Source organism: Silurus aristotelis (assembly GCF_946808225.1).
Source record: "Silurus aristotelis genome assembly, chromosome: 20".
Lineage (NCBI taxonomy): Eukaryota > Metazoa > Chordata > Actinopteri > Siluriformes > Siluridae > Silurus > Silurus aristotelis.
The window spans coordinates 16,684,208-16,697,753 of NC_139593.1; the positions used below are offsets into that span (position 1 = coordinate 16,684,208).

General features: G+C 35.4%; 1 protein-coding gene across 1 annotated transcript in view; it reads right to left on the reverse strand.

Annotated features, from left to right (window-relative positions):
- The window catches only part of LOC310715754 (chloride intracellular channel protein 5), a 161,418-nt gene that overhangs the window by 100,294 nt on the left and 47,578 nt on the right, over positions 1 to 13,546 (reverse strand). The gene's annotated exons all lie outside the window — the stretch shown is intronic.

Here is a 13,546-nt window from a genome sequence, read left to right on the forward strand (position 1 = left end):
CTAATGGAATGAAAGTTTATCAATTTTAAAACAAGTTAAATTACCTCTGGAATTATCTGTTTGAAGAAACTTGTAGGCAAGGGATAGAGAATGCATGTTGATGATTTTGATGAGAAAATAAATTAAATGAAGTCATTCTCTTGAATAGTAAAACTTTGGATTGTCTGTTATAATTTCGCCGGTGTCTACAGGATTAGACAGAATAGTTTTTTAATATTTTAATATTTGTCTGGATTTTTTTTTTTTTTTTTTTTTTTTAAGTTCATGAAATCATTACCACCTATTGATGGTTTGCACGTTAGCGCAGTGCTTTTATTTTCTGTTAATTTTGCTACCGTTCTGAATAAAAACCTACTATTATGCTGGTTATTTTCTATGAGGGTGGAAAAATATGCTGATCAGCACCACTAAGAGATTTTCAATTATTTGGGAGGCTCTCCTTCCATGCTTTTTGATATACCGTCAATATGTTTTGATGCCATTTACGTTCTAATTTCCGAGTGGTCTGTTTTAAGGTTATCATTATACCACTGTGCTCATTTTATTTAATCATTTTTATCATTTATTGTTTTGGTTTAATCTGAGCTACATCATCTAGAGACATATAACTGTCTTGTGTTGTCTTGCACTGTCCTGTATTGTCCTGCACTGTCTTGTGTTGTCTTTGCACATTTAACAACAGGACAGTGAAAGACAACACAAGACAGTTATATGTCTCTAGATGATGTAGCTTCCCTTAAAACCAAAATCAAGATCTTCTCCGTCAAAGAGCAAACTATCTTATACTTCTCACAGATAAAATTATCGCTAGCAACGGAGACAGACTGACTAAACATGCCACACTTTACACACTGAATAAGCTGGATGCTCGCCATAGCAGAGAAATTACGTACCTTAATGTGGTTATTTGGTTTGATGTGAATATTTACTAGACTGTTTAAAGATCTGTTCTTTTCTTTTATAAAAGTTTTTTTAAACACTCATTTTAAAATGTCAAGGTTCATGAGCCCAACTAACACATACATTGATCTCCATTAAACCGCCACATTTAACCTCATTAATCCCACAGCAAAATCCTCAGTTTTAAAAGAGCACTTATATGTCCACACTACAGTGTTGAAATAACACTAAAGTAGTAATGAAGTTAGTGACATATTGAATTAACTGATTAGATGAGGCTTTAGTGCTGAACTCCTGTGAACAAGCTGAATCACTGAAGGAAAGAGAAACAAGAGGAGAAACACAACTTACAGCCAAAGCTAAAGATGAAATCAACTAAAGAAAAACCCACATTAAATCTCTTATGATCTTAGCAGAGAATGATTAGACAAACCCCCCAAAACAGCATTACCAGCTTCATATATTACTAACCAGTGTGACTTTATTTCTGTCATATGTGTACAAAAGCTCTTTAGGTGTTGTACTTTTATTTAAAGTCACCATAATGGTGATCAATAACCCAGCCATTAGGGTTGCACATGCTAGTGCACTCTAAGTGCACGGCCCAAGCCTGGATAAATGGGGAGGGTTGCGTTAGGAAGGGCAGCCAGTGTAAAAAACATGTGGATCATGAAAACGGTTTATCTGCTCTGGTGACCCCTAATGGGAAAAGCCAAAAGAAGGAATAACGGTGATCACTGCTTGCTGTAGTTGGGCTCTTGAACCTTTTTAAATTTAATTGTGTTTATTAGGAAAGCTTTTATAGCAAGAAAGACCAAAATAAACTAATATTTGTGATGTCATATCCAACTTTAACAAATCTAGTTCACAAATTTCATTTAATATTATATTACAAATGTGATATATTACTAATACACTTAAATTGCACCAACAATATCACAGCAATTAACAGCAAAAGAGACTTAAACACACCATGCACAAAAAAACCGCTTCAAACTATAGTAGAACAGACATCAAAATTTACTGTATGATTCTCAACATAAATTACAATAAAAAATGGAAAACAAAAATCAGATCAACTCTGAACATCACAAAAAAATTTACTGAAAAGCCACAACAAACCAAACAACATCAAAATAAAAGCAAATAAAGAAAATAGTAAGAACTCAGATACATAATTTATTCATGCTGCAGTGCATGCTGGGAGTTTTGTACTATTCTAGCACCCAGCATGCATTGCACCATAAGCGTTTAATAATAGTCGCCATTTTTGAGTTTCATGTGCTGATTCATGGTTTGTGTGTCTAAATAGTATCATAGCTTTAAAGGTAAAATAAAATGTTTGTAACATCCTTCCTAATAAATAAATTTAATTAAAAAAATTATTTTTGTAGTGTCAGCTGATCAAAAACAAGCTCAACTTAGTTGAAAACTCTGCATTAAAATATACACTAACAATTTATTTTCTCATTACAACAAATGAGCTTTAGAAACACAGCTGCAACAGACAGAGAAAAAATAATGCTAAATAGTGAAGGGTCACGAGCCAAACTAAAGCATGCACTGATTAAAAAAAATTTTGAGGTCAAATAAAACATTTTCAATCAAATATAAACCTCTGTTAAGTCTCAAAGAATGTCTTGTAGATATATGACAGAAATAAAGTCAAACTGTAATAAGTGAAGCTGGTATTTCTGTTTTTGGAGTTGTTTAATCAACCTCTGTTTTAATTCAGTTGCTTTTATCTGAGTGTGACTGTATGTCAGTTGTAGTTTTGTAGTTTAGTTTTGATTTTGACTCTTTTATATTTTTTTTGTTAGTTTTTTGTTGTGCACTTAAGTAAAATACATTCTCAGTACTAATGTGCTTATACGACGTTAATATTATAAATATTAGTCTAACCCATTGTTTTAATTTTAAAATTGAAGTTCTCATCTGTCTCTCCATTAAACAGTACATCTTTTTCCAGCATTTGTTTTTAACAGGTATTTACTCTCTTGGTTAGTTTGGTTTGAACCATTTACCCTGGGCCAACTTTCTACACCTCCAGAATAGGTGTGAGGAGTGCTCACATCAACTTTTTGAAAAAATTGTATCATAGTGCATCTAAAGACATCCTGTACAATTGTGTGCCTCCAGCTTTGTGGTAACAGTTTGGAAAAGAACCACATATAGCAGGAATGTTCAGGTGTCCCAATACCTATGGCAATAAAGTGTATATAGGACCACTCAAAGGAAAGTGCATCTGCTTAATTCTTGTTTGATTCACAGCTTAGGCTTAATGAATAAATGAAAAGCTTTCAGATAATTTTTCAGCAAATTTTACTAAGACATAACAAATGAAATTATTGAAAAACAAGGCACTTAGACTAACATTATTAACATAAGTATTCAGACCTACACCCTAGATTCTAAAAACACATTTAACAGCAAACAGAAGCTTTGGTTATTCACCAGTAAATCTCTCTCTATGCCAGGCTTAGAGCAGTTTCTTTCATGAAAGATGTTCTCAAGATGCATCAAGATGTCTTTCTAGCTATCTTCCAGTCTGGCCTTTTACTGGGCCCCTCAATGACATTTTGTCTTTGCTGTATGCTTTATGTTTGTGTGTATATGCATGGATGCAAACAACATGAAAAAAACTCTTACTAGATAAATGTATAACAAAGTCTAGTTAACACCTATCAACCTTGACAAAGGCTGATATCTTTTTAAAGATTATAAATAGCCTTTAGTAACAGTATCATGGAGCCTTGCTAATCATGACAAATCAAGTTACTATGGAGCACATTTGAAGGTGACACAAAGAGAAACATACAAAGAGTTGACCAATACATACATTTACAAATACAACTGGCTACAGACAACAATGCTTCTGTTTCAGGTTTGGCCCGTCTTCATTTTGGGTGGATTTTCAACTAGGGTATGCCAAACATCTCATTGTATGCATCTTCATGATATATACTGTATATATAGGACCAATTAAGGGGAAGGGCATCTGTTAAATACTTTGTTGAACCGCAGCTTGGGTTTAGTGAATAAATAAAAAGTTTTTTTCCATAAGTCTGTTGTTTGTTAACGACTGTGAAATCACATCATAGATTATAGGTTAAAGTGAAGCACAAAGTTCTTGGCTTATTTAAAAAGCTAATTTAAGTTAAATTTTTAAGTTATTATTTGCTCCATCCTTAAATTTAAAATAATCTTTAATTATCAGGGTGTATTGCTTTTCAGTGAAAAGTAGAGTAGCCACTGCAAATCGGTCCAAATGAGACATGTCTCAAAGATTCTTTCTTCTGCTTGTCGCTTATCTTCATTTAGATGGCATATTGCTTTTGCAAATTAAATATTTCTATAAGTACAATTCTTATTTAAAATTGTGGTCTAAAATTTGATTTTTGTTTAATTATTTTTAGATTTAATCAGTAAGAATCCACAAGTCAGGCTGCAAAGAAATCTTTTAAATAATGTCTAAAGATTTATTTCTTCCCAAATGAGTTAAAATACCTCTTAAAACGTTACCTCTTCACCTGAGTTTTAGGCAGATAGTAGTCTCAGTACTAGTGATTTAGTAAATCATTATCAGGATGTATATATTTATAGAGACTTCAAAGGAAAAGTCTGGATAAAGACATCTGCTAAATACTATAAACGTAACTTTCTTTTTACCTGCCAACTAAATAAACAACAAATACTATTTAACACCTGTCTAACTTGTCAAAAAGTCAAACTGTGCTGACCAGGCACCTGGGTGTGAGGTCAGTGAATGATGGTAAGTGAGGTGTTGTCTACTGTATATGCAGTGGTTAGTATCTTCCAAAAATGGTGCAATGACGTCCAAGGCTCACTGATGTGTGCAGTTTAATGCTGGCTATGATAAAAATATAAATGTGACTTTTGCAAGTGCTTTGAAGTCTCAATTAATAAATACATTCTGATACAAGTCTAAACAAGAGAGTAAACTTCTGTTAAAAACAAACACTGAAAAAAAGGCATGCAGTGGAAATATGGCAAATAGTGGAAATAGTTGTGAAAAGCGCTATAGAAATAAACTTGACTTGACTTGGACGGTGCCTAAAATTATTTCAACATTTAAACACTAAATGTTGTTTAGATTGAGCTGTATGTGGTGTGCTTCTTTCTTTTACTGTTTTTTCATGCTGGAACACATATGAGCCCCTTAAGTCTAGGAATGCTACAGTATACAAAGAACTACAAAACAATCATTTGCTTTCAAGTTCAACTGGCTGCACACACCACAGAAAACTATACCAAGAGGACGTGGCTGTATTGCAACCAAACTCATTCTCTGCCATTCTTAATATATATAGGGGTAACCAAGATGAAGGGTGTCTGCTTAGCACTCAGGATGTCTTACACTGTGGTAGATTCCTAGCTTTCTGGAAAATAATAATTTCTTATATCAGCATGTAAATGTTAAATTATGTATTTAGATGCTGTTACTTTTTCAGCAGTTAATCCCAGTTTGAGCTGTAGAAGAGGAAGAGGTAGTATTACAAACATCTTAATCTCTTCTGTGTTCAAAATACACAGAGGCCATCCAGGGGAAGGGTATCTACACACCTGAAAACCACTGTCTGGGCTCAAGTAAATAAAGAAATATATTTAAAAAAATGTATTAAAGTTATTCTGGGTCCCTCAATTTATTAGTTTTTTTTTGTTTGTTTGTTTTCAACAGGAATTTACTTTCTAGGTAAGTGAGGTGTTACCTATATGCAGTGGTTAGTACCTTCTAAAAATGGTGCAAGGACGTCCAAGACTCACTAATGTGTGTAGGTTAATGCTGGCAATGATAAACATAGATATTTACATTTAAATTACTTATGTATATTCTTTGAAGCCTCAAATAATAGATACAGTCTGATACAAGTCTATTAAAACATAGATTAGAAGAACCAGCCTAAAACTCTGTTGGGAGTTTATATTTAATGTGCTCATTTAACCAGTTCTAAAAGAAAAACATCCTTAAATACCACTTTACAGATTATTTACAGCCCTGTGTTATCTGTGAAGAACTTCAAGTTTCTGAGCACTACCATTTTCCAAGACCTGAAATGGGAGTCAAAAATAAACTCCAAAAAGGCCCAGGAGAGGATGTACTTTCTACGCCAATTAAAGAAGTACAGTTTGGAGCAGAAACAAAACAATACAGGACATAAACAGACTGCAGCAAACAGTTATACCTGCAGAAAAAATCATTGGTGCTCTCCTGCCCACTCTTCAGGAATTGTACCATACAAGAACCAGAAGTATGGCAGGAAAAATCACTACTGACACTTCACACCCTGGACATAACCTCTTTCAGCTCCTCCCTTCTGGCAAGCACTACAGAATTTTGTTTACCAAAACTGCCGGACACAGGAACAGTTTCTTCCCCCAGGCAATCAGCATCAATAACGACTCACCATAAATATATTCCCTTCTTCATATCGATACGTACTGCTTTATATACGTACTGTTTTTCACACAAATACTGTGTTACACACATACGTTAAAGTGTTGCACACTATGGCTGCTGTATATTGTACAAAGTTCTAAAGTAAACTTTTCATCATCACCTAAAGCACAATACTGTTATTTGCACTACCATGCACTCACACTTTATGTACATCATTGATCTGTCATATAATCTGTATCCCTATTTAATACTCAAACTGTTTATATTGTCTGTATAGTCCAAGCTAAAATGTATAGCTTTATTTTTGTCTGTACTTTGAGAGTCACTAACAGCTGGAACCAAATTCCTTGTGTGTGTCAACACACTTGGCCAATAAATCTGATTCTGATTTAGTAACAGTAACAAGGAGCTTTGCTAATAATAGACTGTACATGATTAATAAAAAAAAAAAAAAGACACGAGGTCCTGTTTTCAGGTTCCTATTTGTCATCTACTTTTATCTAAATATTTTTCGAATCGTCTTCCCCAGTCGAGTTCCATTAAACACGTGTCTGCCCCCAGTTCACATCGCGTTTACTACAGTTCGCGTTCAAATATCGCGCATGCGCAAACACGATTCGTCGATTTCACGTTTCCGGTACATCATGGTGACATGCAAAGAAAATGTCCTGTGAGTGGAGAAGTCGTAATTAGCGGTACTTTGTTCAATATTTTAGTGGCTGCATGAACGGCTCATATAAGGAATCGACGTAGATCACCATTTACTGCGTAAATCAAGGCGAGGTTTGTCCTGATTGGTTCTGATTGGAGAGCAGAACGTGTTCCCATAGGATGTGTATCTGAGGGGCGGGACAGGATGTTTACCCCCGTCACAGCCAATAGAAAGCGACGCGATCGAGTTCAATAAGAATGAGGTTTGATCTCTCACAGTGGATTTGTTAGAAATTTCTGAAGACCTGAAAGCGAAGATCATGATAAACTGGCGGGTAAGGAGTGTGTACAACCCTCAGAATAATATTATATAAAACTATTGATATGTTTATTTATATAGTATCATGTATGACTAACAGATTTGTGCGTCTGAATGCTGTGTTACAGAGACAGAGAGCAGATTTCATCTTACAGTTTGAGTTTTACAAATAGCCCAAAACTTGGCAGTTAATATGTAATGCCTTATTACAATATCCTGATCATATTCTGCTCCTGTAGTCATATCCACATAAACGGTTTTTATTATATTTTAAGATATCAGTGAGTTAGTGTGTAAACAGAAGCAGTAGTACAGCAGCTGCTCTGTTATATTTAGACTCTCCCCCCTTTCTAGAAAGCTCTCAGCTGTTTCAGGCTCTTTCAGACTGTTCCCAGTATTAATGATTACTTCCAGACTGTTCCCAGTATTAATGATTACTTCCAGACTGTTCCCAGTACTAATGATTACTTCCAGACTGTTCCCAGTACTAATGATTACTTCCAGACTGTTCCCAGTATTAATGATTACTTCCAGACTGTTCCCAGTATTAATGATTACTTCCAGACTGTTCCCAGTACTAATGATTACTTCCAGACTGTTCCCAGTACTAATGATTACTTCCAGACTGTTCCCAGTATTAATGATTACTTCCAGACTGTTCCCAGTATTAATGATTACTTCCAGACTGTTCCCAGTATTGATGATTACTTCCAGACTGTTCCCAGTAATGATGATTACTTCCAGACTGTTCCCAGTAATGATGATTACTTCCAGACTGTTCCCAGTATTGATGATTACTTCCAGACTGTTCCCAGTATTGATGATTACTTCCAGACTGTTCCCAGTATTGATGATTACTTCCAGACTGTTCCCAGTATTGATGATTACTTCCAGACTGTTCCCAGTACTAATGATTACTTCCAGACTGTTCCCAGTATTAATGATTACTTCCAGACTGTTCCCAGTATTGATGATTACTTCCAGACTGTTCCCAGTAATGATGATTACTTCCAGACTGTTCCCAGTATTGATGTTTACTTCCAGACTGTTCCCAGTACTAATGATTACTTCCAGACTGTTCCCAGTACTAATGATTACTTCCAGACTGTTCCCAGTACTAATGATTACTTCCAGACTGTTCCCAGTATTGATGATTACTTCCAGACTGTTCCCAGTATTGATGATTACTTCCAGACTGTTCCCAGTATTAATGATTACTTCCAGACTGTTCCCAGTATTGATGATTACTTCCAGACTGTTCCCAGTATTAATGATTACTTCCAGACTGTTCCCAGTATTGATGATTACTTCCAGACTGTTCCCAGTATTGATGATTACTTCCAGACTGTTCCCAGTATTAATGATTACTTCCAGACTGTTCCCAGTATTGATGATTACTTCCAGACTGTTCCCAGTATTGATGATTACTTCCAGACTGTTCCCAGTATTGATGATTACTTCCAGACTGTTCCCAGTATTGATGATTACTTCCAGACTGTTCCCAGTATTAATGATTACTTCCAGACTGTTCCCAGTAATAATAATAATAATATTAATAGTATTTGGTATTCAGTTTTATTTGTATATAACTGTATATTTTGTATTTATTTGTATCAGATAAATAGGTTATACAAAATAAATTTATTGGTTAGTGCTTATTCATTTATTTCTAATTATTATCTAAAAGCAAATGCATCCTATATTTGGGTGACTCTAAAACTCTATTATATTTTTATAATTTTTGGGGTGTGCTGTTCAGTGATGGGCACTTAAATACACAACTCCAATCCTAAGTCACTATAACACTGTTTATATTCATTTCAATCCGAATCTGTCATCATAGTTATTGTGTTAATAATTTTCATTAGCACTGACACTGACTGGATTTGTAAGAACACATGTATGAATTGGCAGTGCCACTTCTTGTTTATTATTCTATTATTCAACAATATTTTTGTTTTGTTTTGTTTCAGGCTTTGGAAAATGTCCCGCTGCTGCTGTACATTCTTGCAGCCAAAACTCTTCTTTTGTGTCTTGCCTTTGCTGGGGCTAAACTGTATCAGCAGAAGAAAATAGAAGCAGCCATAAAAAAGCAGTTAGAGCAAGAAAGAAAAGTTACACAGGAAGCAAAGGAACTTATTGACAACAAGAAGGATGACTGAACGTCAGCTTAAAGAAGCAGGATAAGCAAAGTAAGCAATGTTCATATGTTAGATCGACAAACACTGATCTGTGCTCATTTTTAGCATCATAGTCTTTATAACTACAATACAAGCTGTAATCTGTATAGTTTTTACCTAAATTAGCTTGTTCATTAGGGACAAACTTAATTATAAGGAACAAGAAGTTATAAGGAATAAGGAAGTTATACATTCTTTATTACCACTTTATCTATGTAAAGCTGCTATGAGACATTGTCCACTATTAAAAGTGCTATACAAATAACAATTGAGTAAATTTAACTGTGACCATAGTGCCAGTTCTTCTAACCTAAATAAGACAGTTGGCTGTATTAAGAATTGTGGCGTACTAGAGCTTCTGTAACCTTGGGCTTCACCTTATTACTGAAAGTGGCCTCTAGAGGGCTCTAATGGTAAAAAAAAATAAAATAAAGGCCTATATACACTTCTTCTTCTTCTTCTTCTTTTGGCTTCTCCTATTAGGGGTCACCACAGCAGAGTATCCGTCTCCATACCCCCATCCTCTACATCTGCTCTTTCAAACAAACTACCTGCATGTCTTCTTTTACCACATCCATAAACCTTTTCCTTGGCCTTTCTCTTTTTCTCTTTCGTGGTGGCTCCATCCTCAGCATTCTCCTACCGATATACCCCATGTCCCTCCTCATGTCCAAACCATCTCAATCTCGCCTCCCCTCACCTTGTCTCCAAAAAGTCCTACATACGCTGTGTATTGTGATTCCTCATTATCACAATACCACAACTCCTCTCTCTCCACCCTGTCGTACACTTTCTCTAAATCCACAAACATACAATGCAACTTCTTCTGAACTTCTCTCCTACGTCTGTGGTGCTCTTTCTCTGCATTAAACCATACTGTTGCACACAGATGGTCACCTCTTCTCTCAGTCTGGCTTCCACTACTCTTTCCCATAACTTCATGGTGTGACTGATCAACTTAATTCCCCTAAATGTACTGCAGGTCTGCACATCGCCCTTATTTTTAAATATCGGTACCAGCACACTCCTCCTCTCTACTCCATTCCTCAGGCATCCTCACACCTTCCAGAATTCAGAATCCAGGATTCGAAACAAATCCTTTTCTCCTTCTTTAGTGTTGAACTTCTAATACAGCTCCTTATATGCATTTTCCTTGGCTTTCGCCACATCCCTCTTTACCTGCTGCCACATCTCCTTGTACTCCTGCCTACTTTTCTCATCTCTCTGTCGATCCTAATTCTGTTTCCCCAACCTCTTTCTCCTTATGCTCTCCTGCACTTCTTCATTCCATCACCATGTCTCTTTGTCCTCCTTTCAATTTCCTCTTCACCTCCACTACACTCTTACTGTAGGATCACCCCTACACCATTTCTCTTTCCATCCACACCATGATAGAACAGTTTAAACCCACCTCTAATGTTCCTGGTCTTACTCCCCTCCACTTGGTCTGAACACACAACATACCTGTGGTGGTCATTGGTAACCTAGGCCTCGATCAATCCGGTATGAAATTCTCATTCGCGATCCGCATATTTGATTTGGCACATGTTTTACACTGGATGCCCTCCCCGTTTATCCAGGCTTGGGACCGGCACTAAGAGTGCACTGGCTTGTGCAACCCTAATGGATGTGTATATATTCCTATATACACTATAATAACAAAATTATGTGGACACCAGTTCATAAGTCTAGTATGTGCTTTTTGAGCATTGAATTACACATTTAGCTCCAATTTGCCCTCATAATTCCCTCCACTCTTCTGAGATGTTCCACTACATTTTGGAGTGTGCTTGTGGAGATTTGTGCTCATTCAGACAAGAGTGTTAGTAAAGTCAGATACTGTTGAAGTTGAGGTGAGTCAAGTCAAGTTTATTTTCTATAGCGCTTTTCACAACAGACATTGTCTCAAAGCAGCTTTACAGAAATCAACAGTCAAGCTGAATCGTGTGCATTTATCCCTGATGAGCAGCCATGGCGACTGTGGCAAGGAAAATCTCCCTTAGATGTTATGAGGAAGAAACCTTGAGAGGAACCAGACTCAAAAGGGGAACCCATCCTCATTTGGGTGACATCAAGAGTTTGATCATAAATCTTTCAACAATACAGAACACTGGAGAGTGAGAACTAACATGATTACTTGAGTATAAGATTATAAGTAAATGTTCTTTCAACAGTCTTTGGTATAAAAGTAGGAGCTACTGAGCTCAACATTTGTGATCAGGTGAGGAGGCCCAGGGTGCAGTCAGAGTTTACATTTATCCCAAAGGTGTTCAACAGGGTTGAGTTAATAGGGTTCAATACAAATGTATGCTTCTGCATCCAAAAACAGATAACAAATAAGAGTTTGGGAAAGAACCATTTGCCTGGAAAAGTCAGGTGTCCTAATACTTTTGTTCATATAGTGTAGGTTAGGAAACTTCTTTAGATAGTGTATTTAATTTAATCAACAGCCATATAAATTAAACATGTATATTAAAATTCAATTAGTAAATGAAAATACTTTACTCTGGTAGAAATATGGAAATGTGTGCATAATCCATTCCTGTTAGTATATTTATTTTTAATTTAAAGTACTTTACTCTTTGTTTTTCAGTACAACTTTCCTTTCTTTCTCCAGACATGCAGGGTCCTTTCAGCGTGGTCGGTACGACAGCTTTGACAGCTCTTCTGACCAGACCACAGTTGGGGCTTTTGTTTGTTTATCTGCTAACATTAATTTAGTTTGCTACCTTTTTATACAACCATCCTATTTATTACTCTGTAAAGACATATGTAAGAAAATAAATAAATGAATACATATGGATTATTTAACATGTTTTATGCTTCTATCAGTGTCCTGCTTAGAAGTGTGAAATGAAGTAATGTTTGTGTTAATGTGAGGTTTAAAAGCATTAGTTTTCATTTATTTACATGAACTTTTGAAGATTACATGTAAACAAGACCTACCTCTTGTAGCAGTACTTAAATTAGTACTTGTAATAAAAATAATAATAATAATAAAAAAATATATATATTCTCTCCCATATCTCATTTCTCTGACTCTATTCTTAGTCTGTGTTTTAATGAATCAGTGATTCAATGATAGAGACTTCAAAGCACTTGCAAAAGTCTCTCTGGATAAGGGCATATCAATGTTCAGTCTTTGACAAATTGAGTCTATTCTAGAGATTTCTTTTTGCTATAAATAATGCAGTTTTATACAGTGTATTCATCTTTCAAAATATGCGGTAAAAAATGAAAATTAAATAAAAATATAAACTTTTTTGCTTTCTGGTGCCAAATGATCCACAGTGGTTGGGGACCTCTGGTCTATAACATGGGCCTAGATTTGGCAGGTACAGGTGCATCTCAATAAATTAGAATGTCGTGGAAACTTTCATTTTCCAGCCAAAATCATCAAAATTAAAAGAACCAAACACTTAAAATACTTTAGTTTGTGTGCCTTGTGTGCCTTGTCAATTTGTTTAATACACGAGTTTCACAATTTGAGTTAAATTACTGAAATAAATGAACTTTTCCACAACATTCTAATTTATTATAATGCACCTGTATATGTAAAATATAGAACCATAAACACTTGCTGTTGCACTTGTTTTGAACACCCAGTGTTTTTTAAACTGGGGGTTTAAAAAGTCCCTACAGATGTCAGAATTTGAAGGTTATTAGCTTTTAGCATATAGTTCATGAGTTATGCATGTATCTATTTAAAACTGGAAACAGTCTCTCTGAAGAATGGGTAATACCTCACACTAAATTTCACAGCTGACCTCATAACAATATCAGACACAATATAAGCAATATTCTTTTTATTCTGTATTATCCAATCTTACCAGTTATTTACTGAAAGGTGCATATTTCTCATTGTTTCTCATCCTTTCCTACATCACCTAATTCTACTTTCACAAGTCACCTCAGAGAGTAATGTTGAAGGTTTTTATTTACCTTCAAATGATTACAGCTTGCTAATAAGTGAATATCAATTAAAAGGCCATTAAACAAGTTATTAACCATATACATTTTGCTGTTATTTTGTCATAGTCGATAAAAGAATCCAGTATTGGGCCAGTGTGAGCAGGT